This window comes from Balaenoptera physalus, assembly GCF_965194825.1.
Source record: "Balaenoptera physalus genome assembly, chromosome: 3".
Taxonomy (NCBI): domain Eukaryota; kingdom Metazoa; phylum Chordata; class Mammalia; order Artiodactyla; family Balaenopteridae; genus Balaenoptera; species Balaenoptera physalus.
The window spans coordinates 78994818-79022744 of NC_138890.1; the positions used below are offsets into that span (position 1 = coordinate 78994818).

Consider the following 27927-nt stretch of genomic DNA (forward strand, 5'->3'; position numbering starts at 1 on the left):
AGTGTGGACTTCTTTCCCCTGGTGGAAGAATATTGTTTATAGAATTCTGAATCATTCGATGATCACTAGTGAAACATCAGCAGATGACAGATGATTCCACAACTGATGCACTTTGTCTCCTTAGGCAACCTTGAATTATCGAAAGTTTTAGGAAAGCAACATCTATAACAGCTTGACTCTTCTTTGGAACTAAGCCGAGTATGAATTAATTTAACTTATTTTAATTATATTAGGTATTTCCCAATGAAGAAACATTCCCAGGCACCATAAGTAAACTTGCAATTTAGGATCTCCCATTGATATAGCCAATATTTTATGATAACTGTAAATGGAGTAAAACCTTTAAAAATCGTGAAACACTACATCGTAACTTATGTAAGATTGTACATCAACTATACCGAAATTTTTTTTAAATAAGACCTTCCATTGAACAACCTTTTCAAGATGGTTGGCACATTGACATTTCCAAGGTTTGCACTGGTTCCTCTATTCCTGTGGAAACCAGCCATTTGCTCTGAATTCTGCACAATGGTTAATTAATTAAAAAATTAATCTACACATCAAAAGACCTTAATGTATCCACATCTCACACTGAAACATTCCCCCAGCCGAAGAGTTTACATATTGCTTACTCTTTCAGTCATCACTTGTTTCAAATGAGTAATTAAAGGAAAAGCAAAATTCTCAGGACCCACATATTCAATGGTATCTGTGTTTGCCTAATGTCAAGGATGTGCATTTCCTTGCATTTTAGGAGATAATATTTTCATGCCAAATATCAATATACTTCAGTGGTAATCATATAAATGTCTATAATTTCAATTTTCTCTGTGTGTTCCCAGTCTAGTTAACTCAAATATACAACCCCATATTAACATTCTGAAACATTGTGTCCTCCAGCTTTATCAGTTGAAGAAGTTGTACTGAACTTTAAAATATAATGAAATAAGATGTTTTTAAAGGGGAATTCTTAGGACCACTTTTACAGAGCACTCTTGGTACAGGAATCAAAATTATTAGCAGTGCCTCTTTTTTTTCTTGTTTTAAGAGACTTCTCATTTTTGGCTGATGGTTACATTTCTAAACAGATTTCACACTCCATTCTCAGAGAAAGAAAACCACACACAGCTCTCCTAATATCCGAATAATCATCTCTTCACTCATCATCACAAAAGTCCAATCTCTATCCCAGAACGTATTCAATTAACTACAAAATCTTTGCTGGACTCGAGTTCTCACCAAAAAAGCCTGTCTGTGAGGACATTGTACTCCTTTAACCTCACTATTCTACAGGATGTTCCTACATTCCAGAATGTACCTGAAAGGGTTAAAAAAAGTCCTTTCATGTGATCCTGGGAATTAATCACAAGGATTGCTCTCAAAGACTAAGAATGTCCCACATGAGGGAGATCTGAGTGTAAGAACTACTGCTTGGTAAAAGCTCTGGCTTAGGGATATGCCATCTTTTAGCCATAGGAAGTTCAACTTACTATAGTTCAAAATCAAGAAAGGGATTACTTGCAGAATCCAATTGAAGATGGTAACAATCCAAGAGGCAATTGATTCCAAGGGAGGCACTGATGCCAAAGCTAAGCAGGGCTCTAAGAGAATAGCCAACATTGGAGGTCAGAAATCGGGTCATAGAGTAAGGGTATCAGGAGGGGGCAACAGGCGATCAGCTCAGAGGACACCTGCTCCCTGAGCTGGAGTGACACACCCCCACCGGTCCTTAAAGACCTACCACGGCAATGGTGCCTGGCAGGAAATATTCGTGAGAGATGAAAGCTTTTCCTTTTGAAGCTTTGATGGCTCTCCATAGCCTACTACTACCCAGAATCATCCTGTGCTGCTGGAAGGCATGCAGCTAACAAGTGAGGATGGCATTTTAATCCATTTCTTTCTCAATTCTAGAATGCTATCATTTTAAAAGAATATTCGAAAGAGATCTCACATTGACCTCGGAGAAGGGGGACATACTGGGTGCCAATATGTTGCTGTCACACACTCTCATTGAGTGCTGACTCCACCTCTCCCAATATCACCTTCCCCACAACCATCACTATCAGTCAGTTCACCAAGAACCAAGAAGCAATATTACCCAAAGTTACCAAAAATTTAATTTTAAGTTCAAAATGGTTTCAGAGGGTGTCAAAATTGCTAATGCTACAGGGCCTAAGCCAATGCTTCTCAAACTTTAATGTGCACACAAACCTCCTGAAGGATCTTGTTAAAATTCTATAGTTCTGGGGTGTTAACTGAGTGCTTGCATTTGTAACAAGCACTCAGGTGATGTCAAAAGCTGCTGATCTATGGATCACACCGTTGAGTCCCTTGGTGACTCAGAACCCCCATAACTGTCCAATACTCTTGATGCTCCTTCAGATTAGAATTCAGCCTAGAATCAAATCAAATTCTCCAAACCAAGGTTCTCAAACTGAACTCCATGGGTCTCCAACTCTGACACCAGACTGCCTAGGTTTTCATCTCAGTTCCTCTGCTTACTTCTTCCATTTCCTCATCTTATACAATGAGTATAACATAGAACCTGTCTCATCAGGTCATTGCTGGAATTAATTGAGATGACTCAGGTAACATGCATCCCATAGTTCTTAGCATGGTAATCAAACAACAAAGGTTAGTTGTCCTTAGAGGACTCCAAGAAGAACTTCAGGGCACTCTATGAAGCCTTCAAAGTTATTTCTAAAATATTCTATGTGCTGAAATTCATTTACCAGAGAGAGAGTCTATGTCTTTCATAGATTCTCTGTGGGATTCACAACCTCAAAACGTTTGAGAACTGAATTTAGCAGCACATTAAAAGTACTATACAGCATACCCAAGTGAAATGCAGTGATGATTTAACATATGAAAATCAATCATTGTAATACAGCAAATTAACAGAAGGAAAGACAAAACCACGTGATTATATCAAATGATGTAGAAAAAACATTTCACAAAGTTTAATACCCTTTCATGATAAAAACACAGTGAACTATTAATAGAAGGAAAGTACTTCAACATTATAAAAGCCATATATGAAAAACCCACAGCTAACATTATACTCTGCAGTGAAAGACTTAAAGCTTTTCCTCTAAGACCAGGAAGACAGAAGAGATACCCACTCTCATCACTACTATTCAACATAGTACTAAATGTCCTAGCCAGAGAAATTAGACACACAAAAAAATAAAATAAAAGGCATCCAAATTTGAAAGGAAGAAGTAAAATGATCTCTATTCAAAGATGACATATTAGGCACAAAAATTCCTCAAGATTACACACACACACACACACACACACACAGACACACAAACCTGTTAAACCCAAGAAATAATTTTAGCAAAGTTGCAGAATACAAAATTAACATACAAAATTCAGTTGCATTTTTATACATTAACAATGATCAATCTGAAAGAGAATTAAGAAAACACTCTCTTTTACAACAGCATCAAAAAGGAGAAAATGCTTAGGAATAAACTTAGCCAAGAAGGTGAAAGACTTGTACATTGAAAACTACAAAACACTGCTTAAAGATATCAAGGAAGATTGTATTTGTATATAAATGGAAAGACATCCCATGCTCAAGGAATGGAATATCGATAAAATGGCCATGCTACCCAAAGAAATCTACAAATTGAATGCAATTCCTATCAAAATCCCAGTAGCAGGAATATATCTTATGATTCTTATGGAACCTCAAGTAGCCATAACAATCTTGAAAAAGAACAAAGTTAGAAGCCTCACACTTCCTGATTTCAAAACACAGTACAAAGCAACAGTAATCAAAGTGGTATGGTACTGGTAGAAAAATATTTAGACCAATTTAGCAGAATAGAGAGCCTAGAAATTAACCCTTGCTTATATGGCCAAATGATTTTTGACAAAGGTGCCAAAAATACACAATGGGGAAAATACAATCTCTTAAACAAAGGATATTAGAAAAATGAATATCTACTTGCAAAAGAATGAATTTAAAAGCTAAGTACAGGACCAAAACTATAAAACGCCTAGAAGCAAACATAGGGTAAAAATTTCATGACATTACCTTTGGCAATAATTTCTGGGATATGACACTAAAAGCACATACAACCATGCAAAAGTAGACAAATAGGACTACATCAAATTTTAAAACTTCCATGCAGGTAAGGAAACAATCAACAGAATGACAAGGCAACCTATTGGAATGGGAAAAATATTTGAATATCTTATATCTAATACGGGATTAATATCCAAAATATGTGAGGAACTTCCACAACTCAACAAAAAAAACACACAAATAACTGATTTTTTAAGTGCAAAGAACTTGAATAGACAATTCTCCAATGAAGATATACAAATGGCCAACAAGCATATGAAAAGATGCTCAACATCACTAAACTTAAGATAAATGCAAATCAAGACCACAATGAGACATTATCTCACACCCATTAGGATGGCCACTGTCAAAACAACAGAAATAACAAGTGTTGAAGAGGACATGGAGAGGTTAGAACCCTGTGCCATCTTGCTGGGAATGAGAAATGGTGCAGACACTATAGAAAATAGTACAGAAGTTCCTCAAAAAATTAAAAATAAAAGTACCATATGATCCAGCAATCCCCCTTCTGGGTTTATATGCAAAATAATTCAAAGCAGGATCTCAGAAATAAATCTGCACACTCGGCAACATTATTCACAATTGTCAGGAGGTGGAAGCAAACAAAATATTCCTTCGCAGATGAATGGACATACAAACAATGAAATACTATACAGCCTTTAAAAAAAAAGAAGGGAATCCTGTCAAATGCTACAACATGGATGAATCCTGAGGACATGATACTAAGCAAAATAAGCCAGTCACAGAAGGTCAAATACTGTATCATTCCTCTCATATGAAGTATGTAGAGTAGTCAAAATCATAGAAACAGAAAGTAGAAAAGTGGTTGCCAAGGAAGGGCTGGAAGAAGGACGGTGGGGGGATTAGTGTTTAATGGGTATCGAGTTTCAGTTCTGCAAGATGAAAAAGTTTTAGAAGTCTGTTGCACAACAATGTGAATACACTTAAACTGCTAAACTATAACCGCTAAACTGCATTCAAGAAGCTATTTTTAAAAGTTGGTAGGAAATCTTAAATCTATTGCCTTCAGTCCCTGGCTTACTTTCATCCAGGTGCATAAGGGTTTTCAAAAGTAGTCAGGTTAGTTACCCCATATCACAACCCCACGTTTGTGGCAGAGATATAAAAATGTAACATGATATTTAAGGTTTTAGTTGCAAAATCATCAAGCCTCCCAGACACAGGCAATAGAGCAAAATGATTACAGAGGCATGGATTTTGATTTGTTCCGGTGTCTTGGGCAAGTCACTTGGCCTCTGTATTTATTTGTACTTATCTGCACTTATCTGTCACTTGGGGGTAATAATTGTAACTAGTCCATGGGTATGTTGTACAAATTATCTGTACAGTAGTCAGAAGACACCGACACAGAGTAAGCACTCCACAGACATTGGCTATTAGCTATTGGAAATATTTCTCCATGAAAAAGATTACTTTATCAGTGGATGACTCGGTGGGAGAGAGTGAATCACAGAATCACAACATGTTTAAAGTGACCTAGTTCACACTCTTATGTGAAAAAAAGAAAAGTGTGTATGTGTAGAAAGTGTCTGAAAGTTTACATAACAAATAGTTAATCATGTTAACTTTGAGGATTAGAATAAATCAGGAAAGGAGTAAAGAAAAAATTGAGTGTAATTCAATTTCTTTATCATTTTTGTTTCTACACTGAGACTTTTAATACACTGGAAGTGCAATTTTTTTTAATGTGGCAGGATAAAGGTTTTCAAGTTTTCCTGATACATCTGTATTATTATTTCAGAATTTCTGGCATTTCTTGCCATCTTCGGATCTACACCCATTTGAGTCAGTGGGCCATTCTGGACGGAGGAGATAATAGAGCAGAAGTGAAGTGAGAGAAAAGGAGAGAAAAGAGAAAAGATTTTCTCTTTTCTCTTAAATGAGGAAAGCTCTTTGAAATGGGAACAACTCACAACCAAACGTTGGGGAAAGGATTTGATGGGAAATGAGACAAACATCCTACCCCTGTGATGAGAAGGATTCCTTGGGCTGGATGGAGGGAGGTCGGAGGTGGCTGGACAAGGAAACCAACTAGGAAGAAACACACACAAGTGCAGAGCAAACACCCTGAGGCCACGCAGCCTGACTCCATGCAAACATGTGTCCAACAGCCAGCCCTTCCCCTGTGGCTCCCCAGCAAGACAGGTACCTTGGGGGTACCAACTCATTCTGAGTCCATTATGCCTGGCCATTCATAAACCGCTGTCTAACTTGTGAGGAATAAACTCTAAATGCTTATGAGGAAATTGGGGAAGGAGATTGAAAGGTTACTTAAACGGAAAAAAAAGTTCAGGAAGGCAGGATGGTAGAGAGACAAGAAAAGGACCTTAAAAGATAGAAAGGATTGGCCAAAGAAGAGAAAGAGAAAGAAATGATTCCGAATGGGTTAACCTGCAGCTAGGAAGTTAAGGAAGATTACTGATGTGTGAAGACTATGGAATAAAGTGAATTAAATTTATCAGAAGTTGCTGAGAATACGGTAAGAAGCATGATTATCAAATGATGAATTTGCTGCAATGGCATTCTAGGGGGACACTAGGAAGGGGAAGCAAATGTTCATGAGATGACAGTAGCAGGTGGAAAGTTGTTTCAGGGGAAGATCAGTCTTGCAGAGTGTGTATCAGAGGAGGGCAAGTGTGAGCAAGCAATGAAATACTAAGTGTATACGGTTCCTTCATTGAGTGCACCCAGCCCCGTGGTCAGCCTTGAGAACACGCAGGACTTCAGGTACTGGAGCTACTCTGCATTCATCAAGACTTGAGAAAACACCCTTAACTCAGGTCTTCTCTTCAAACTCCATCTTTCCTTCTTGAGCTTCCTTTGGCCTCCTCCCTTACCCTCAAGCTGTGGACTAATGCCACAGAGCTAGATGGGTCACTAGTGTCCTCCATCCCCTAGCGACTGTGGTTCACATCAGTGGAGTACCAAAGGCAATAACCAAGTAACAGACACAAGAGTGTATGAACAAGAAGAGATTCTGATAAGGCTTTCTGTGACAGTGTGGACCAAGTCGGCTGTATATGCCTGCTATCACCTTAATTATGAGCATCCTTAGGGGAGAAGTTCTCAGAAGGCACAGCCTGGCTCTCTAGAGGTTCTGCATCCTCACAGCCCACTCGAAGACCTCAGTTACAGCTTCGGCCCCCAACATCTCTCCCTCTGCCTACTCAGTTTTTGAAGTCTTTCCTCCACATTTCTCTTGAGAGATGGAGGAGGAGGAGGTTCAGGCCAGCTCAGACTCCCCTGGGATCCCAGCAGGATGCCTATCGTTAACCTCCCACCTTCTAGGAAGCTCCTAAGGTCTCCACATTTGGGGGAGTTTTCATTTCATCTGTGCTTCAAATTGCTGGCTGAAGATGGCCTGTTGGAAGGTGGCTGAAAGCAAGTAGGAATCCTTCGGGCCGCCTGGCCTTTCTCGACTGTCAGACATCTTCCAAGATATTCTAAGAAACACTGTTTGTTCTAGAGAAGGGAGGGAAACAATCCAATTGTCCAATAATGCTTGAATGGAAGATAAATGATGCTATACGCATGTGACGAAATAATATCAAACAGTCAAAAATAAAAGACCTAGATCTATATGGATTGGCAGGGATAAATCGTGAAAACATAATATTGATTGAAAGAAAATAAGATAAAGAATGTTAGATTATGATAACAGTTATGGAAGTATTTAAATATTTAAATCAATTCAACATATTGCTTGTATATACATAGATGCAAGAAAATAAACTGTATCCAAAGAACACATTATTTATATTTAATATGCTCATTTATCTAGGAAACCCAAAAGAACCCACAGATAAACTAGTAGGAACTAATAAGACAATTCAACAAGGCAGACAGATACAAGATCAATACATTTTAAAACTCAGTCAGGCTCCTCTACACTGGCGAAAACAAAGTAGAAACTGTAAAAGAAAATAAGAAAAACATAAGCTATTAAAAATAGTCACAAGAGGAGATTAGGACAAGATGGCAGAGTAGAAGGACGTGCTCTCACTCCCTCTGGCGAGAAAACCAGAATCACAACTAGCTGCTGGACAATCATCGACAGGAGGACGCTGGAACTCACCAAAAAAGATACCCAACATCCAAAGACAAGGGAGAAGCCACAATGAGACGGTAGGAGGGGAGCAATCAGAGTAAAATCAAATCCCATAACTGCTGGGTAGGTGACACACAGACTGGCGAATACTTATACCACAGAAGTCTACCCACTGGAATGAAGGTTCTGAGCACCATGTCAGGCTTCCCAACCTGGGGGTCTGGCAACGGGAGGAGGAATTCATAGAGAATCAGACTTTGAAGCCTAGTGAGAATTGATTGCTGGACTTCGACAGGACTGGGGGAAACAGAGACTCCACTATTGGAGGACACACACAAAATAGTGTGTGCATCGGGACACAGGGGAAGGAGCAGTGACCCCGGGGGAGACTGAACCAGACCTACTTGCTGCTGTTGGAGGGTCTCCTGCAGAGGCAGGGGGTGGCTCTGTTTCACCGTGGGGATAAGGACACTGGCTGCGGAAGTTCTGGGAAGTACTCCTTGCATTGAGCCCTCCCAGAGTCTGTTATTAGCCCCACCAAAGAGCCCAGGTAGGCTCCAGTGTTGGCTTGCCTCAGGCAAAACAACCAACAGGGAGGGAACTCAGCCCCACCCATCAGCAGTCAAGTGGATTAAACTATTACGGAGCTCTGACCACCACAGCAACAGTCAGCTCTACCCACCACCAGAGCCTCCCATCAAGCCTCTTAGATAGCCTCAACCACCAGAGGGCAGATAGCATAAGCAAGAAAAACTATAATCCTGCAGTCTGTGGAACAAAAAACACATTCACAGAAAGACAGACAAGATGAAAAGGCAGAGGGCTATATACCAGATGAAGGAACAAGATAAAACCCCAGAAAAACAACTAAATGAAGTGGAGACAGGCAACCTTCCAGAAAAAGAATTCAGAATAATGATAGTGAAGATGATCCAGGACCTCGGAAAAAAAATGGAGACAAAGATCGAGAAGATGCAGAAAATGTTTAACAAAGACCTAGAAGAATTAAAGAACAAACAAACAGAGATGAACAATACAATAACTGAAATGAAAACTACACTAGAAGGAATCAATAGCAGAATAACTGAGGCAGAAGAACGGATAAGTGACCTGGAAGACAGAATGGTGGAATTCACTGCTGCAGAACACAATAAGAAAAAAGAATGAAAAGAAATGAAGACAGCCTAAGAGACCTCTGGGACAACATTAAACACAACAACATTAACACTATAGGGGTCCCAGAAGCAGAAGAGAGAGAAAGGACCCGAGAAAATATTTGAAGAGATTATAGTCGAAAATTTCCCTAACATGGGAAAGGAAATAGCCACCCAAGTCCAGGAAGCACAGCGAATCCCATACAGGATAAACCCAAGGAGAAACACGCCGAGACACACAGTAATCAAATTGGCAAAAATGAAAGACAAAGAAAAATTATTGAAAGCAGCAAGGGAAAAACGACAAATAACATACAAGGAAACTCCCATAAGGTAAACAGCTGATTTCTCAGCAGAAACTCTACAAGCCAGAAGGGAGTGGCATGATATACTTAAAGTGATGAAAGGAAAGAAACTACAACCAAGATTACGCTACCCGAAAAGGATCTCATTCAGATTTGATGGAGAAATCAAAAGCTTTACAGACAAGCAAAAGCTAAGAGAATTCAGCAACACCAAACCAGCTCTACAACAAATGCTAAAGGAACTTCTCTAAGTGGGAAACACAAGAGAAGAAAAGGACCTACAAAAACAAACCCAAAACAATTAAGAAAATGGTCATAGGAACATACATATCAATAATTAACTTAAATGTGAATGTATTAAATGCTCCAACCAAAAGACACAGGCTGGCTGAATGGATACAAAAACAAGATCCATATATATGCTGCCTACAAGAGACCCACTTCAGACCTAGGGACACATACAGACTGAAAGTGAGGGCATGCAAAAAGATATTCCATGCAAATGGAAATCAAAAGAAAGCTGGAGTAGCAATACTCATATCAGATAAAATAGACTTTAAAATAAAGAAGGTTACAAGAGACAAGGAAGGACACTACATAATGATCAAGGGATCAATCCAAGAAGAAGATATAACAATTATAAATATATATGCACCCAACATAGGAGCACCTCAATACATAAGGCAACTGCTAACAGCTATAAAAGAGGAAATCGACAGTAACACAATAATGTGGGGGACTTTAACACCTCACTTACACCAATGGACAGATCATCCATAATGAAAATAAATAAGGAAACAGAAGCTTTAAATGACACAATAGACCAGATAGATTTCATTGATATTTATAGGACATTCCACCCAAAAACAGCAGATTACACGTTCTTCTCAAGTGCGCACGGAACATTCTCCAGGATAGATCACATCTTGGGTCACAAATCAAGCCTCAGTAAATTTAAGAAAATTGAAATCATATCAAGCGTCTTTTCTGACCACAACGCTATGAGATTAGAAATGAATTACAGGGAAAAAAACCGTAAAAAACACAAACACATGGAGGCTAAACAATACGTTACTAAATAACCAAGAGATCACTGAAGAAATCAAAGAGGAAATCAAAAAATACCTAGAGACAAATGACAATGAAAACACGATGATCCAAAACCTATGGGATGCAGCAAAAGCAGTTTTAAGAGGGAAGTTTACAGCTATACAAGCCTACCTAAAGAAACAAGAAAAATCTCAAGTAAACAATCTAACCTTACACCTAAAGGAACTAGAGAAAGAAGAACAAACAAAACCCAAAGTTAGCAGAAGGAAAGAAATCATAAAGATCAGAGTGGAAATAAATGAAATAGAAACAAAGAAAACAATAGCAAAGATCAATAAAACTAAAAGCTGGTTCTTTGAGAAGATAAACAAAATTGATAAGCCATTAGCCAGACTCATCAAGAAAAAGAGGGAGAGGACTCAAATCAATAAAATTAGAAATGAAAAAGGAGAAGTTACAACAAACACCACAGAAATACAAAGCATCCTAAGAGACTACTACAAGCAACTCTATGCCAATAAAATGGACAACCTGGAAGAAATGGAAAAATTCCTAGAAAGGTATAGCCTTCCAAGACTGAACCAGGAAGAAACAGAAAATATGAACAGACTAATCACAAGTAATGAAATTGAAACTGTGATTAAAAATCTTCCAACAAACAAAAGTCCAGGACCAGATGGCTTCACAGGTGAATTCTATCAGACATTTAGAGAAGAGCTAACACCCATCCTTCTCAAACTCTTCCAAAAATTTGCAGAGGAAGGAACACTCCCAAACTCATTCTATGAGGCCACCATCACCCTGATACCAAAACCAGACAAAGATACTACAAAATAAGAAAATGACAGACCAATATCACTGATGAATATAGATGCAAAAATCCTCACCAAAATACTAGCAAACAGAATCCAACAACACATTAAAAGGATCATACACCACGATCAACTAGGATTTCTCCCAGGGATGCAGGGATTCTTCAATATACGCAAATCAATCAATGTGATACACCATATTAACAAATTAAAGAATGAAAACCATATGATCATCTCAATACATGCGGAAAAAGCTTTTGACAAAATTCAAAACCCATTTATGATAAAAACTCTCCAGAAAGTGGGCATAGAGGGAACCTACCTCAACATAATAAAGGCCATATACGACAAACCCACGGCAAACATCATTCTCCATGGTGAAAAACTGGAAGCGTTTCCTCTAAGATCAGGAACGAGACGAGGATGTCCACTCTCACCGCTATTATTCAACATAGTTTTGGAAGTCCTAACCACATCAATCAGAGAATAAAAAGAAATAAAAGGAATACAAATTGGAAAAGAAGAAGTAAAACTGTCACTGTTTGCAGATGACATGGTATTATACATAGGGAATCCTAAAGATGCCACCAGAAAACTACAAGAGCTAATCAATGAATTTGGTAAAGCTGCAGGATACAAAATTAATGCACAGAAATCTCTTGCATTCCTATACACTAATGATGAAAAATCTGAAAGAGAAATTATGGAAACACTCCCATTTACCATTGCAACAAAAAGAATAAAATACCTAGGAATAAACCTACCTAGGGAGACAAAAGACCTGTATGCAGAAAACTATAAGACACTGATGAAAGAAATTAAAGATGATACCAACAGGTGGAGAGATATACCATGTTCTTGGATTGGAAGAATCAATATTGTGAAAATGACTATACTGCCCAAAGCAATCTACAGATTCAATGCAATCCCTATCAAATTACCAATGGCATTTTTTACGGAACTAGAACAAATCATCTTAAAATTTGTATGGAGACACAAAAGACCCCGAATAGCCAAAGCAGTCTTGAGGGAAAAAAACAGAGCTGGAGGAATCAGACTCCCTGACTTCAGACTATACTACAAAGCTACATTAATCACGACAATATGGTACTGGCACAAAAACAGGAACACAGATCAATGGAACAAGACAGAAAGCCCAGAGATAAATCCACACACCTATGGTCAACTAATCTATGACAAACGAGGCAAAGATATACAATGGAGAAAAGACAGTGTCTTCAATAAGTGGTGTTGGGAAAACTGGACAGCTACATGTAAAAGAATGAAATTACAACACTCCCTAACACCATACACAAAAATGAACTCAGAATGGATTCGAGACCTAAATGTGAGACCGGACACTATAAAACTCTTAGAGGAAAATATAGGAAGAACACTCTTTGACATACATCACAGCAAGATCTTTTTTGATCCACCTCCAAGAGTAATGGAAATAAAAACAAAAATAAACAAATGGGACCTAATGAAACTTAAAGCTTTTGCACAGCAAAGGAAACCATAAACAAGACGAAAAGACAACCCTCAGAATGGGAGAAAATATTTGCAAACGAATCAACGGACAAAGGATTAATCTCCAAAATATATACCCAGCCCATTCAGCTCAATACTAAAGAAACGAACAACCCAATCCAAAAATGGGCAGAAGACCTAAATAGACATTTCTCCAAAGAACACATACAGATGGCCAAGAAGCACATGAAAAGATGCTCAACATCACTAATTATTAGAGAAATGCAAATCAAAACTACAATGAGGTATCACCTCATACCAGTTAGAATGGGCATCATCAGAAAATCTACAAACAACAAATGCTGCAGAGGGTGTGCAGAAAAGGGAACTCTCTTGCACTGTTGGTGGGAATGTAAATTGATACAGCCACTATGGAGAACAATATGGAGGTTCCTTAAAAAACTAAAAATAGAATTACCATATGACACAGCAATCCCACTACTGGGCATATACCCAGAGAAAACTGTAATTCAAAAAGACGCATGCACCCCAATGGTCATTGCAGCACTATTTACAAAAGCCAGATCATAGAAGCAACCCAAATGCCCATCGACGGACGAATGGATAAAGAAGATGTGGTACATATATACAATGGAATATTACTCAGCCATAAAAAGGAACGAAGTTGAGTCATTTGTTGAGACGTGGAGGGATCTAGAGACTGTCATACAGAGTGAAGTAAGTCAGAAAGAGAAAAGCAAATATCGTATATTAACGCATGTATGTGGAACCTAAAAAAATGGTACAGATGAGCCGGTTTGCAGGGCAGAAGTTGAGACACAGATGTAGAGAACACACATATGGACACCAAGGGGGGAAAACTGCGGTGGGGTGGGGATGGTGGTGTGCTGAATTGGGCGATTGGGATTGACATGTATACACTGATTTGTATAAAATTGATGACTAATAAGAACCTGCAGTATAAACAAACAAACAAAACAACTAATACTAAACTTTCATTGGGTTAACTGTAGGGAAATATTTTAATATAAATGTTTCAGACATTACGTGAAATTTCTAAAAATCTTGTATGTTCTGGTATAATGTCATAAGTCATAATTCTAGTTATTACTTTAAAACGTATATCTCAGAAAAAACTAAATTTCCTTGTCAATTGCACTATTATGAACTTTCATCAAATCTTTAACCATGGTCCTTTTTAAGTCTTTTGTCAGTTACAGACAGTTCTGGGTGTACTCTGATGCTTTTGCAAATATGTTCCTATAAAAGGGTTTCATCTTCAAGGAATTCATAGAAAAGACTCTGACAAGTACAGGTTTCTGGTAACTGTACTGCTGAACTGAATGAATAAGCATTTTCAGAACTCTAATGAAAAACTGATGAACTCATAAAAGTGCTAACAAAAGATCAAGATGAAAAAGAAAATTAATTACATGGGACTGAGTGAACTGATAAGGATGATTATAATTTTTGTGACTTTCTGTTTGAATTAATAAAAAAAATCCCACAAGGACTCAGAGGCAAAGAATATAGAAATCAATTTTCACTGCAAAGTAAAGGAGCTGTTACAGTGGAGGATTACTGGACTGAATGTCAATATTATGACATAGTACGAGTGTGTTTCGTGTTTGGTAATTGCAATCATTGTTGCTTTTGTTGTGGTCATCCATTTACAATGCTTGGTGTCAGTCTATTTATCTCTTGTAAAAATAAAAAACAGTGTGCCTGTGTGAAAAAAAAAAAGAAAGGCAAACTCATAGAAACCAAGAGTAGAAAAGTGGTTGCCAGTGGCTGGTGGTGGGGAAAATAGGGAGAGGTTGGTAAAAGTAAAAGGGTATAAATTTTCAGCTATGAGATGAATAAGGCCTGAGGATCTGATGTAAAACGTGGTGACTCTAGTTAATAGCACTGTATAGTGTAATTGAAATTTGCTGAGAGTAGAGCTTAAATGTTCTCCCACACACAGAAAACGTAAATATGTGAGGTGATGGATATGGTAATTAACTCACTGGGGGAATCATTCCACAATGTATACGTATATCAAATCAGCACCTATGCTTTAAGTATCTTACGATTTTATTTGTCAACTAGACCTCAGTAAGGCTGAGGTGGAAAAAAAGAACAGACACACGGGAGGGAGCCACAGGTGAGTGGGGGAGGAGCCTTCCAGACAGAGTCCAAAGGTGCTCTAGGTAGAGGCCTAGAGGGTTTTGAGATAAGACGTGAGAGATAACGAAGGCACCGGCCATGCAGAGAGCCAGGGCAGAGGGCCCTGGGCAGAGGGAACAGCGTGAGGTGTGTTCAAGGAACAGAGCGGGTCCAACCAGGAAAGCAGCGTGGGCAGCTCTTGGTGGGGATCCTCCTCTGCCCTCTCCCCGTGGGCGGAAAGACTCGCTCCCTCTCCAGAGTGTCCTCACTGACGGAGCTCCAGCCACATTAAATAACAGTTAGTCTAGTAAGAAAGACAGTATTTTACTATCCCCAGCAACCGCTCAGTGCCTGGAGCTTAGTAGGTGTCTGTAAGATGAGTGTTTGTTGGCTGACTGACTGATGGACTGACTGGTAGACGACAGGCTACTTCTATCTGACTACAGACAGCCTAAGAGGAATAATGTCTGGCTCTAGCTTTACTCTCTGCTCCTGATATTTTCCCTTGTGAGAGCCTATTCCCCTGAGGCAGAAAGCAGCCAAGACACCAGCATATTCCTCCCTTTGAGCGTCCTGCCCGTGGCTGGAGGAAAGGCAGCAGGTGTACGCACTCCTGTGTGGAGTTTCTCTCCTGCCCAAAGCGGCAGTCATGACCCCACCTCAGTCCTGCCCTTGTTCCAGGGTTTTCTGCCTTTTCCGGTCCTACCACCCCTCAAACCGCCAGCTCCTGCCCCTTCCCTGCCTCTTACTGGTGACCAGCTTTTACTGCACAGAGGAGGCAGAAGCCACTGGAGGGAAGCCCACAGCCCCTCTCCCGCCCCCTCCTCTGCGCTCTGCCTCAGTCCCCTCTCCCTCTGGTACCGGAGAGGGACCTCCGGCCCGGGTCCCCATCTCCTCTCTCAGTGCTTAACACACCAGCAACTCTCCCCTCTCCACTGCAACCTTCCACCGCCTCACAAACATGGTCTTATTTCTTCTCTTTAAAAGACAACGACCCTCTCCTAGCCCACTTCCCTCCCAGGTGTTGCCCCATTTCTCCTCCCCTTTGCAGCCCCGTCCTCGAAAAGCTGCGTGTAATTCTGTGAGGGAACGAAACCGCCCGCCTCGGCCCGGCACGACGATGACCACTTGCCTGAGGCGTCTCACAACAGGAGGTCCCGACACGGAACACGGTGCTGCCGAGGAAAACTAACCAGCAGGACTCGGGAGGGGCCAGAAGACGGCGGAGACGACCAACCTCGCAGAGCGCTTCGCACTGGAATCCATCTTGGCTGAGAGATGCGCGCGCCACCCGGAAGGACCCTGAGGCCGACTACAGGCCAAGCGAGGTGATGGGCCGGAGGCAACCCGGAAACTAACCGCATTACCGTGAAGCCCGAGACTGCGAGGCACGTGGCAGAGCAGTCCGCCTGGGTTCCCTAACCTTGCTGCTGCTCTCCGCCCTGGCGCTCCTTCCCAATAAAGCCTCTTGCTGTGTCAGCAATTAAAAAAAAAAAAAAGAAGTCACAAGACCTATATAAATTATTTAGAGTTAAGCATATGTAAAAGTAAATATAACTAACAAACTGAGTATGACCAGTTAAACTCTGCCCAACCCAAGGATTAAAAAAACTGTTCTTACTTTATGAGAACAGACCCTCTTTCTAAGTAGCAGATCAGTAAGTTAGAGTGAATCAAAGAAACACAGCATTTGAAAAGTCAGCTAGTCCAAGCCTCTTGATCACACATACAGAAGCTGAAGCCCAGATAGGTTGAGTTACTTGGTAAAGGGCCCAATGTCCTGACTCAAGGACTAGCATTTTTCACAAATTCATAAGACACAATCAAATTCAGTACCTTGGAAACAGATGGGGAAAAAATGAAGAAATCAATCATAGTTACTCATCTTTAAGTAGAGAAATAGCCATGACAAAATTACAGGTATTGAGGGAAAACTGAAGTGCAGAGTTTAAAATGTCAATAATCCACAGGGAAACGGGAGACTATTTAAAATACTAATATTAAATCTCTATCTAAAAGACATTAAAAGATCTCCAATCAAAATGTTAATTTTAGAATAGATATGGTATGATACAATTTATAAATCAAAAATACTTAGAAGAAACACAATCTGGTTAACAGGTAAAGTCACAAGGCAATTGCAGGAGAAAAAGAGTATCTTTCTCGAAATGTCCATCAATAGGGGAATAATTATATTATGATCTGTCACTAGAAGTAAATAAATAACATTTGCCTAAAAAATGGGATAGACCTACAGCAAAGATTTATACTAAATCTCTATATTAAAGACATCAAAATATCTCCAATCAAAATGTTAATTTTAGAATAGATATGGTATGATATAATTTATAAATAAAAAATCTCTATAAAGCTATAAATCACATATAAAGCACCTACATATGTAAATTCATGGACCAAAAGTCTTGAAATCAGACAGCTAGTGATCAATAATCTCTACAAAAGGAAGTAGTCTTGACAGTGGGGTTGGGGGGTTATGAAGGGGGACTTTTATTGTACTTTTATACATTGTACCCTTTAAAATAATTTTTTTTTTAAATTAATTTATTGATTTTTGGCTGCTTTGGGTCTTTGTTGCTGCTAGCGGGCATTCTCTAGTTGCAGTGAGCGGGGGCTACTCTTCACTGTGGTGCACGGGCTTCCCATTGCAGTGGCTTCTCTTGTTGCAGAGCACAAGCTCTAGGCATGCAGGCTTCAGTAGTTGTGGCACGGGGGCTCAGTAGTTGTGGCATGGGGGCTCTAGAGCGCAGGCTCAGTAGCTGTGGTGCACGGGCTTAGTTGCTCTGCGGCATGTGGGATCTTCCCAGACCAGGGCTCGAACCCATGTCCCCTGCATTTGCAGGCAGATTCTTAACCACTGCACCACCAGGGAAGCCCAATAATTCAGTTTTTTATAAAGAGAATATTCCTAATATTATTCCTAATTTTTAAAAATATATAGTTGGATAACACTATGAAAAATTAACTGATATATTTTTTATTATTTCTCTTTGCTCCCTGGGTTTTTTCCCCCATCCAGTCAGCTAGGCACTCTGAGTTCACTGCATTAGGAAGGTAAAGACTCAGCAGAAATGAGGGAGAAAAAAAGAAACTTCTCAGCTTTGGAATGTTAAAAACGGAGGCCACAGTAGAACAGGTGAGAATTCTGTGAACAAAAAATAAATCTCATCTCAAATGTAAAAAGTATTCTCTGCACTAGGAGGCAGGAGAGGGAGGGAGGGAGGGACTGAAGGAGAGAGATCAGTGTGGCCAGGGACATGGAAACTGTGCTTGAGGACGACATGCCCAGGAAGAGAATCAGAATCTGGAGGAGATCCAGCCTGCACGTGATCATTGCCTCCAGCCAGCACCCCCATCTCAGACCTCCGGCAATTCAGAGAGTGAGTGGGAGTAAGTCAGGAGGGCCACGCACATAGTCTGTGTGGCAAGGCTTGTGGCCATTCCCTATTTGTGAGAAGTCCCCAGCAATTTCCAGGCCTCCTTCTGGAAAATGCTGGTGGACGTCCCTAGTGCTTATGTGAAAGCTTGTTCACGAACCCTGAAAGATACAGATGTAGATGACTGATAGATAGATGCATAGATAGATAAATGTAATTACATGAAACATCCAGGAAAGGTTTGGAAAATGCCCTTTATTGCCTATGATATTTATACTGTCATATGATGTTAGACTGAGTGCTGGGCCCTTCATCCTCCTTCAGACCACTGGCACTCTGTCTGCTACTACTATCCCGAGGGTCCTTTCTTCTCCCTGGAAGGGATAAAACAAATGAGGCAGAACAGGAAGAGACAAGAAGCACTATAAGCTCTGCTGGTCAGGGTTACCCTCCAGCGTTGCCTTAAAGCTCAGAGCCACACACACCACAGTGAGCTTGGCTCCAGATCAACTACCGCACAACGAAGGTTCTGGAACATTTCCATATCTCGGGGGACCTCATTGCCACCTGACTCCCTTTCACATTTCCCTTTGTCCCAGAAGGCTAGGTACACTGGTCAGGGTGAGATCTCAGCTCAGGCCACAGGCTCTCAGACCTCAAACTTCTGGTCCTGCGAGGCCCCCTGTCCTCTCTTCAGACCACCCCTGGCTCTCTCTGCCGAGAAGGAGCTGCTGGCAGTACGTCCTCTTAGAGCTGAGGTCCATCATGCAGACCCTGAGAAAACTCCTAGTCAAAACGCTCCACATTCTTGTTTAAGTCAACAGAGGTCAATTCCTTTGGAAGTGCTGGGTGTGTCCCAAGTTGATGCAACTGCAGAGCCATTAGATAAACCAGCACATCTCTGCGGCCCCTTCCCTTACACTCCTCTGGGCCCTCGTGACATAGGCTCAGAAGACTGTGCCAGCCTCAAGCCTTACCTCTTCCAACAGAAGGCCACACCGTCTTCTAGGATCTTGTCCCATGAATCTCAGTTGCTGTGTGGAAATCAAAAGAGAGAAAAACACTTCTTAGCTAAAGAGAATTTCCTGTGGAAGCTGAAAAGCTCAGGATAAATTCCCACTTACAGTCATGACTTTATTATTACATGACTGGGCCAGAAGCACGGGAGCCGGTTATCTCCCCTTCAGTTCCCCCTGAGGTGCTAAAGCCCCCAACTCTCCCTTATGGAAGCATGAGTCTGGGGTGGAGAGACGGGACTGGCTCGGAGAAGGTACAGCTCCCTCCGCAGCCCCAGCCCCTGCTCACTTCCTGTCCTTCGGAGAATGAAACACGCAGCCTGGACATTGGCTCCACGGTCTCCTCGGGCTGAGGTCTTCCCCCGTGGGCTGCTCCTCCTCATTCTCCTTTGCTCCTTGCTTCTCCTCCTCCTCTCCTCCTCCTCCACCTCCTCCTCCACCTCCTCCTCGGTGGTGCTCTCGGATTCCACATTGCCCATCAGCTGGGCCATGGTGAGATGAAAGACATGGCAGCTGAAGCCCTCCTGGACGCCGTACCGCACGTGCTGCCGGAGGATCTCCAAGGTGGGGAACACCCGGCAGCAGGCCATGCACCTGAAGCCGGCCTCCATGGTCACCAGCCAGTCCGGTGTCTTGGCCCTGGGTCTCTCCTGGACTGCAGCTGACCCTGATGGGCTGTATGGCTCCGCCCTTTCCTCACACTCTTTCTCCTCCCCAGTGGGCTCACTGTCAGACAGGAGGTTCCTTGTGGACACAGCAGAGCAGGGAGAACCTACCCGCACATCCTCAGGAAGGGTCGCTCCTTCTATCCTCAGCCGCTTTTCTAGCAACCCCAAGGGTTTCTCTGTCTCCCAGGAGACAGCTACACCCTTGATCGTTTTCACCCGCATGTAGTATATTTTCATGCCTCTTTCCTCTTTGTTTGTATACAGAGAGGTCTTACTGAATGAAGGGGATGAGAAGGCGACACACTGTGGTGGGGGAGCGGTCTCCCCTTGTTCCTGAACCCGGGCTCGGGGTGCTCTAGGCCGGGGAGTGTCTCGATGTAATCTCCAGATTCCTGGGAAAGGAAATTAAAAACATAATAACATGCGTGGGCCATGCTGGAAGCTGAGGGAGCAGGTGTGGTAGGTGAGAGAGGGACATTTGCATGACGTAGCTGTGTCATGAGCTTGGTGTCTCTTGGCCGTAGGATGGAGTGGTGTATCTGGTGTCATCTGTGGGCTTTTCATCTGCGTGTGGGGGGATACTGGAGCGGTGTCTGTATACAGGGGTGTGGAGTATGGTGGTGAGGGCTGTGGTATGTGAGGGATGCGGCTGGATGCGTGTACTACGAGGAGTGTGAGTTTGGGAATATCGGTGGTGCATTACTTGTGGAATGGGGGTGTAGGAGAGGAGCACTGTGGATCACGTGCTTGGGGTTTACGTGTGCACTGAGAATGGCTGTGCCTGGAGAGCGGATGTATGTGTGAGCTGGGTGGACCTCAGCTGGATGGTCCTGCTCTCAGGCTGGAGGTCTATGATGAAGAACTCTGTCCTTCTCTGGAAGCAAAGGCAAAGGCAAACCCTACATTTTCCTCTGAAGATGCTTAATCTGGTCCCTCTGCCCTCCACCTCAAGCCCAGACCTTTCCGGCCCCTGCTCCTTAACTTCCCCACCATGGTGGTACCAGGATTCACACGCCCCCAGACTCAGCTGAGATCCACGCCCTCGTACAGCTCAGCCATCCTGCTCAGGCTCCTCCACAGAGCCCTCAGCGCCTCTGATGACCCTGGGTTTCCTCTCAGCCTCCCTGGGATCTGTGTGCCTCCTGCCTCCCAGCCAAGCAGCCCGTCACCTGAGGAGCCCCGCGCCCTTACCACCGCGGATGAGCTTGCGTGGAGAAGAAGCACAGGAGAAGTATTCAGAGGCAGAGGAGACCTCCCCTGCCCCTGGGCTGCAGCCTTGGGCCACCACAGGGGATCCAAGCCGAGGGGGATCCTCTTGTGACTTCGAGATTCCTGAGGGAGGAATGAAAGGCTCAGGGTGGGTTCCTCAATCCTCTGTCCACAAATATTTACTGACGGTCTGACACGTGTCAGGTGCACTGAATACACACAGTTGAGAGTGTGGTTCCCAGTGGATACTCCAGTATTTAATTAAAATCAATACTTATTCTGTCAGTGTCTTGTGGGTAATGTGGGCCTAGGTGGTGACTGTGAGTATGTGTGAAGAGTGAGTAAGTCTGTGGTAAGGGTGGGGTTGGCGTGGGGAGCACAGTGCAGATGTGTGTATCTGTATCTGTGGCCTCTGTGTGCATGATTTCTGCTCACAAGTCAGGAATTCTGGGACATGTAACTTTTCCTCATCACACGGTGTGGCTTGTATTTATGGTGTGTGTTCATTCATTCATTCACCAAGGTTCAGTAAGCAGCTACTCCTATGTATCCGGCACTCTTCCATTGTTCTAGTCTCTGGTAATGCTGCACATTCTAGTAGAGGAAGACAAACACTAAACAACAATACAATAAATATATAACACATCAGCTGGCGGTAAGTATATAAGGGTTGCCAGACTTAGCAAACAAAAATACAGGGCACCCGGTTAAATTTCAATTTCAGATAAACCCAGAATAATTTTGTAGTGTAAGTATTCCCATGCAGTATTGGGTCTTGCTTATTTTTCGTGTAAGTATGGCCCATACAATATTTGGGACATACTCATACTGAAAAATTACTTGTTGTTTATCTGGAATTCAAATTTAACTGGACAGCCCATATTTTATCTGGCAACCCTGACATGGGTTAGTGAGACTGTGCTTTACTGTGGATTGTACAAAGCGGGTCTGGCATCACTAAAGAATGTGTTGTAAGTGTGGTGTGTATGACATGTGACTGGTTCTTACAGAGGTATTTAGAGATAGCTGAAGTTAGTTGTGTTTGCGAGAGTTGAGGAGATACATATATATATAGTGTGTGTCATATATATATAGTGTGTGTGTCTATATACATATCTCATCTCCAGCGTTTGGTGTTGGAGGAGAGGATTGTGACACAGGTGGGTTGTATGAGAACGTAGTACAGGAGTGATGCGTGTATATACCTACATGTGCTGTGTGTGGTTTAATAAGGAAGTTATATGTGGGGTGTGTGATATATTTGCTGTATCAGAGTGTACATGGTTGTATGAGTTACTGTCTCATAAAACACCCCTAACAAGAATTCTGTACACACTCTTACATACACCGAGTGTCACCCAGGTCCAGGCAGGGTGACAAGAACTTTACCATGCAGACTTTATATCTGATGAGCACTCTACCCCCATTCATCCCGCTCTTCTCTCCACTACCACACACACACACACACGCTCACACACACACACACACACTGGAACATAGAGAAAAATATTCTGAATGGTCAGGGCAGGGGCAGTCATTGCCTTCCCCAGCCTGTCCCAGCCACTGCCTGAAAACCTGCCTGCTGTCTAGACCTCCACTCCCAGGGCCCATCCTAGTCTCCAGGGCCCTGGGGCTGGTAGGAGCTACTGGGCTCTAATCTGGGGCAGAGGCCTCCAGCTGGAACTCTGGGGTAGGCTCCATTCTGCCCCACTTCCTCACGTGACCACCCCTCTCCCAGGGCGAGCTACTCGCCTTCGTTTAAGGCACGCAGGCACCACGTGGCCCGTGGCTCTCAGAGCTCCCCGCAGGACCCTGAGGACATCTCTCACCCCCGCCCATGCGGTCTCAGTCTCTGGAAAGCCCTTCCCTTCCCTTGATCTCCTTTGGGAAATTCTTCCTGTCGAAGGAATCAAACCTCCTTGCCTTCAATGACACCATCCCTAGACAAACAATCTCCTTTCGAACTGCATTCCACTTCTCAAGATACTTTTCAACAAGGCCTTCAACTCATGGGGCTTCTCTTTCCACTTTGGTAAAAGGGGCCAAGCAGCTCATGGGTCTCTCTCAGCATCCTTGCATCCTTCACACCCCCCACCTCATGACCCCAGGGGAAGATCAAAGAGAATAAGAGAGAACTCGGGGACTGAGAAAAGCTGCACCTCTAGGTCTGTGCAAGCAGGATGCAGCCTGCTGTGAGTCCGACAAAGCTCCAGGCCCGGCAGCCCCAGGAGAGGGTCCTCAGACCAGCGGAGCTGACCTCCCATCTCCCAGGGGCACCTGGCCGTTCTGTGCCGTCTCACACCACAGGGACCCTCCGCTTGGATACGGCAGCATCAGTGAGACAAGGTCTCTCGCACCCTGCTTCACAGGTGACAGGTTCTCAGTCCCCCCCTTCCTACAGAAGGCTCACTTTGGCAGAAACCCATGTGCCCCAGACAAGTTGCCCCCCACATACCTCCTCCCTTCTCGGCAGTTTCCTGGGACTCTTCACTTTCCAGGTGTTTCCTCTTTTGTCGCCGTCTCATCGTACCAACTGGAAGATTCCCTCAGAAGATGCCTCACGTCCAACTCCTCCTCTTCCCTACAGGTTGGCCCTGCTTGGCTCTTGGGAAATCCGTTGAAATGATTCAATACAAATAAAAATAGTCAAGTCTCCTAAATGGCTGAAGAACTTGGACCACTTAGTGAACCAGCAGTACTGCTTAGTGCTCACCAGGGCTGTTAAGTTTCAAAGGTTGCCAGGCCTACAGCAGAATTCTCTAACCTCAATGATGACATCACAGCATTCTGTGGACCGAGGTTCAACAGTCTCTGCAACAGCACAGACCCCATTTTCAAGAACAACTCCTTTTTCCCAGCAGAACCTTTCCCATGAATTCAACTCTCACATCTTTCAAATGTGGCAGGATACTTTGAGATATTAATCTGTTCCTGTTCATTTTTTTCCTTTTCTTCCTTTATTTCACCCTTTCCCTTCTGCATTCAAGTGGGTAGCAGACCCTATGTTCACTGGCCAGTGGAAGAGCCCGGCAGGGCATAGCAGAAATAGCATGCTGATCATCTTGGCTTTTATTTCTCAAATCGCAAACTCCATGAAAAAGAGAGGATACTTGAGCAGAAACATAACAGAAGCAGGTTTTTGAAATTAGGTACTGTCTTGTTTCCCTACTGGAGTGTTGAAATGTGCTAATTAAGTCAGAGAGAGATGTCTGTAAATCCTGGAGGAGAAAAGGCCTCTCCAGTGTGGCTGGAGGGGTAAATGGAGCAAAAATTCTAAAAGGAGATGGCTGTAGTGTGCCTACAAGCAGAATCATGGCAACCTGTCCCACGCATGGCACAGGAGCCACCAAACCTAAAGGAGGCATGGCCCCCGAGCTGATGGGCATCTACACTTACAACTGTGGGCTCCAGTCAACAATGATCATGCTTCCACCCACTCCCTCAAAACCTTGGCCCTGTATGACTTCCAAATAGGGATGGCGGAAATCCAAACAGGACACCAGCAGGATCAAGGCTTAAAATACAAATTACATGGAGTCATAAAAAAAGTTTTCGTACTATTTCTTGCACACCTCTGCTTGTGGGCTGTAATTTATACCAGCTATAAGTGGCAATGCATCTGGATCCTCCTGATTCCACTCTAGAATTAGAGACACCTCATTTTGAGGTAGTGGCCAGGATCCAGTGGGAGGACTGGTGCACGGGATGAGGTAGACTCCCAGAAGTCACTGCTTTCATTAGAAATACCCCATGGACTGAGGCGGGTCCCAATTTGAAAGGGCACTGCAGAATGACTTAAGGTTTCAGGCAGCGGGAGAGTGAAGAGAGGACAACTTCAGCCTTGTGAGGGTTTGCTGATGAGATTCAATCTTCTTGCTTCTTGGAGAATCCCTAGAAAAGAAGGGGCAAGGAGGATTTTTTTTCTTAATTATTTTGTGCTAGAAATTTTCAAACATACACAAAGTAAAGAGAATGATATAAAAGGAATGCAGCACCACTTACCCATCACCCAGTTTCAACAATTATCAAAAGTCTGCCATTCTTCTTCTGCTACACACACACACACACAAACACACACACTCACTCGCACACTTTTAGGTTTTTGTGTACTTATTTTGGTTTAGGAGTTTGGAGAGGGTGTGGGAAGTGCTGTTTTTTATTGTAAATCTCAGACATTATGTCATTTCTCCTTACATGCCATAGTATTTACCTCCAACAGATAAAAACTTGTTTCTAACATAACATCATTATCTCACCCAACAAATTTAATCATCATTTCTTCTTACCACAATAACTAAGCCATACTCAATTGCCTCCAAATGTGTTTAAATGTCTTTTTTGTACATGATCTATTGAAATCAAGATCTAAAGAAGGTCCACGCCTTGCAATACGTCCATGTGTCTTTTAGTCTACAACAGTTCTCCCTCCCTTTGATTTGGCACCGATTTATTGAAGAAACTAAGTAATTTATCCTGTAGAATTTACCACAGGAGTCTGTTGATTGTATCCCTGTGATGTCATTTAAGATGTTCCCTGTTACCTCTATTTCCTTATAAACAGGTAGTTATAGCTAGAGAATTAATTAGGTTTAGATTCGATTTCATCTTACTACAAGATTATTTTATAAGTGATGCTGTGTACCTTCCTATTGCATTGTAACAGTAAGTACAAAAAGTTGTCCGGTTTTTAATGAAGTTAAGATTGATCATTGAGCTCAGGTACTGTCAGCTAGGTCCCTCTATCCATAATCCATATAATATATTATATATAATATAATAATGTTGATACTATGATACTATTAATATTAATATTAATAATATATGATTATTCTCACCATTTTGCAGATGAAGAAACTGGGGTACAAAAAGCTTACTATGCCCAAGATCATAGAGCCAATATGTGGCACCTCAGGTATTCCAACTCCAGACGATCAAACTCTAGGGCTCACTCATTTAATCATTATTAAACACATTTAAACACTATTAGCCTCCTCACAGGGTTGTAATAATAAAATTTAAAATAAAGCATTTAGCACAGTGCCAGTTGCATAAACAGTGCTTAAAAACATTAACGCAAAAAGGAAAGAAAAATACTTTTTAAAAAGTTTAAATTCTGATTAAAAAATTGACAAATACTTCTTTTCTGTTAATTTATCTTTGTTTCTCTAATTTCCTTTTTTCTTGGACTCTCTTCCATTAAAATGTCACTGCCCTTCCACCACTGTGACTCACTGATAGTTTACCTTTCCCTTGTTCCTGGTCCCCAGTCACCTGCTCCAACTTCACCCATTTCTTCCTTTCAAAGCTCATTTTCTCAATTTCAAGGCTGCTGACAGATCAGCTTGTGAAACATTAGAGAGTTTATTTTCATACCATTCGCTTCAGAATATCACCAGAATAAAAGTGTTTGTGGTACTTGAGACAAACACCCCAAAATACATGGACAGTTGCAATGAGTATCTGTCAGACCCTTCAGTACATAAACAGAGGCTTCTCAGTGATCAAAAGGGATCAAGAAAAGGATCTCCCTGCATTGTGGGTGCTGCTTACAGTCTGAGGTAGAAGCAAAAAAAAACAAATAAACTAAATAAACGCTTTATTTGATTCACTGACAGATCATCTTTCTTTTTAATTAATAGCATAAGTGCTAACTCACTTACCTTAACCTTTCCTCACAAATGATACCAATGAGGATAATTTGCATATGCAAAAGATCCACTCAGGGAGCTTTAATTAAGGTCCCTGACAACTTCTCTGATTGCATTTTTCACAACTGCCAAGAAACAGTGAACTGCAGTGTGGACTTCTTTCCCCTGCTGGAAGAATACTGTTTACAGAATTCTGAATGATTCGATGATCACTAGTGAAACATCAGCAGATGACACATAGATGATTCCACAACTGATGCACTTTGTCTCCTTAGGCAGCCTTGAATTATCCTAAGTTTTAGGAAAGCAACATCTATAACAGCTTGACTCTTCTTTGGAACTAAGCCGAGTATGAATTAATTTAATTTATTTTAATTATATTAGGTATTTCCCAATGAAGAAACATTCCCAGGCACCATAAGTAAACTTGCAATTTAGGATCTCCCGTTGATACAGCCAATATTTTATGATAACTGGAAATGGAGTATAACCTTTAAAAATCGTGAAACACTACATCATAACTTATATAAGATTGTACATCAACTATACCGAAATGTTTAAAAAGAAAGACCTTCCATTGAACAACCTTTTCAAGGTGGTTGGCACATTGACATTTCCAAGGTTTGCACTGGTTCCTCTATTCCTGTGGAAAACAGCCATTTGCTCTGACTTCTGCACAATGGTTAATTAATAAAAAAATTAAACTACACATCAAAAGACCTTAATGGATCCACATCTCACACTGAAATATTCCTCCAGCTGAAGAGTTTACATATTGCTTACTCTTTCAGTCATCACTTGTTTCAAATGAGTAATTAAAGGAAAAGCAAAATTCTCAGGACCCACATATTCAATGGTATCTGTGT

At 41.9% G+C, this 27927-nt stretch overlaps 1 pseudogene across 1 annotated transcript; it reads right to left on the bottom strand.

The window, feature by feature from the left end:
• Positions 1 to 19821: 19821 nt before the first annotated feature.
• LOC309658844 (protein FAM170A-like) lies at positions 19822 to 26067 on the bottom strand (annotated as a pseudogene). The gene is made up of 3 exons (XR_014268315.1): positions 23869 to 26067; positions 21396 to 21536; positions 19822 to 20596 (listed from the first exon to the last, which is right to left on the bottom strand). The product of XR_014268315.1 is annotated as a protein FAM170A-like (transcript).
• Positions 26068 to 27927: the final 1860 nt, after the last annotated feature.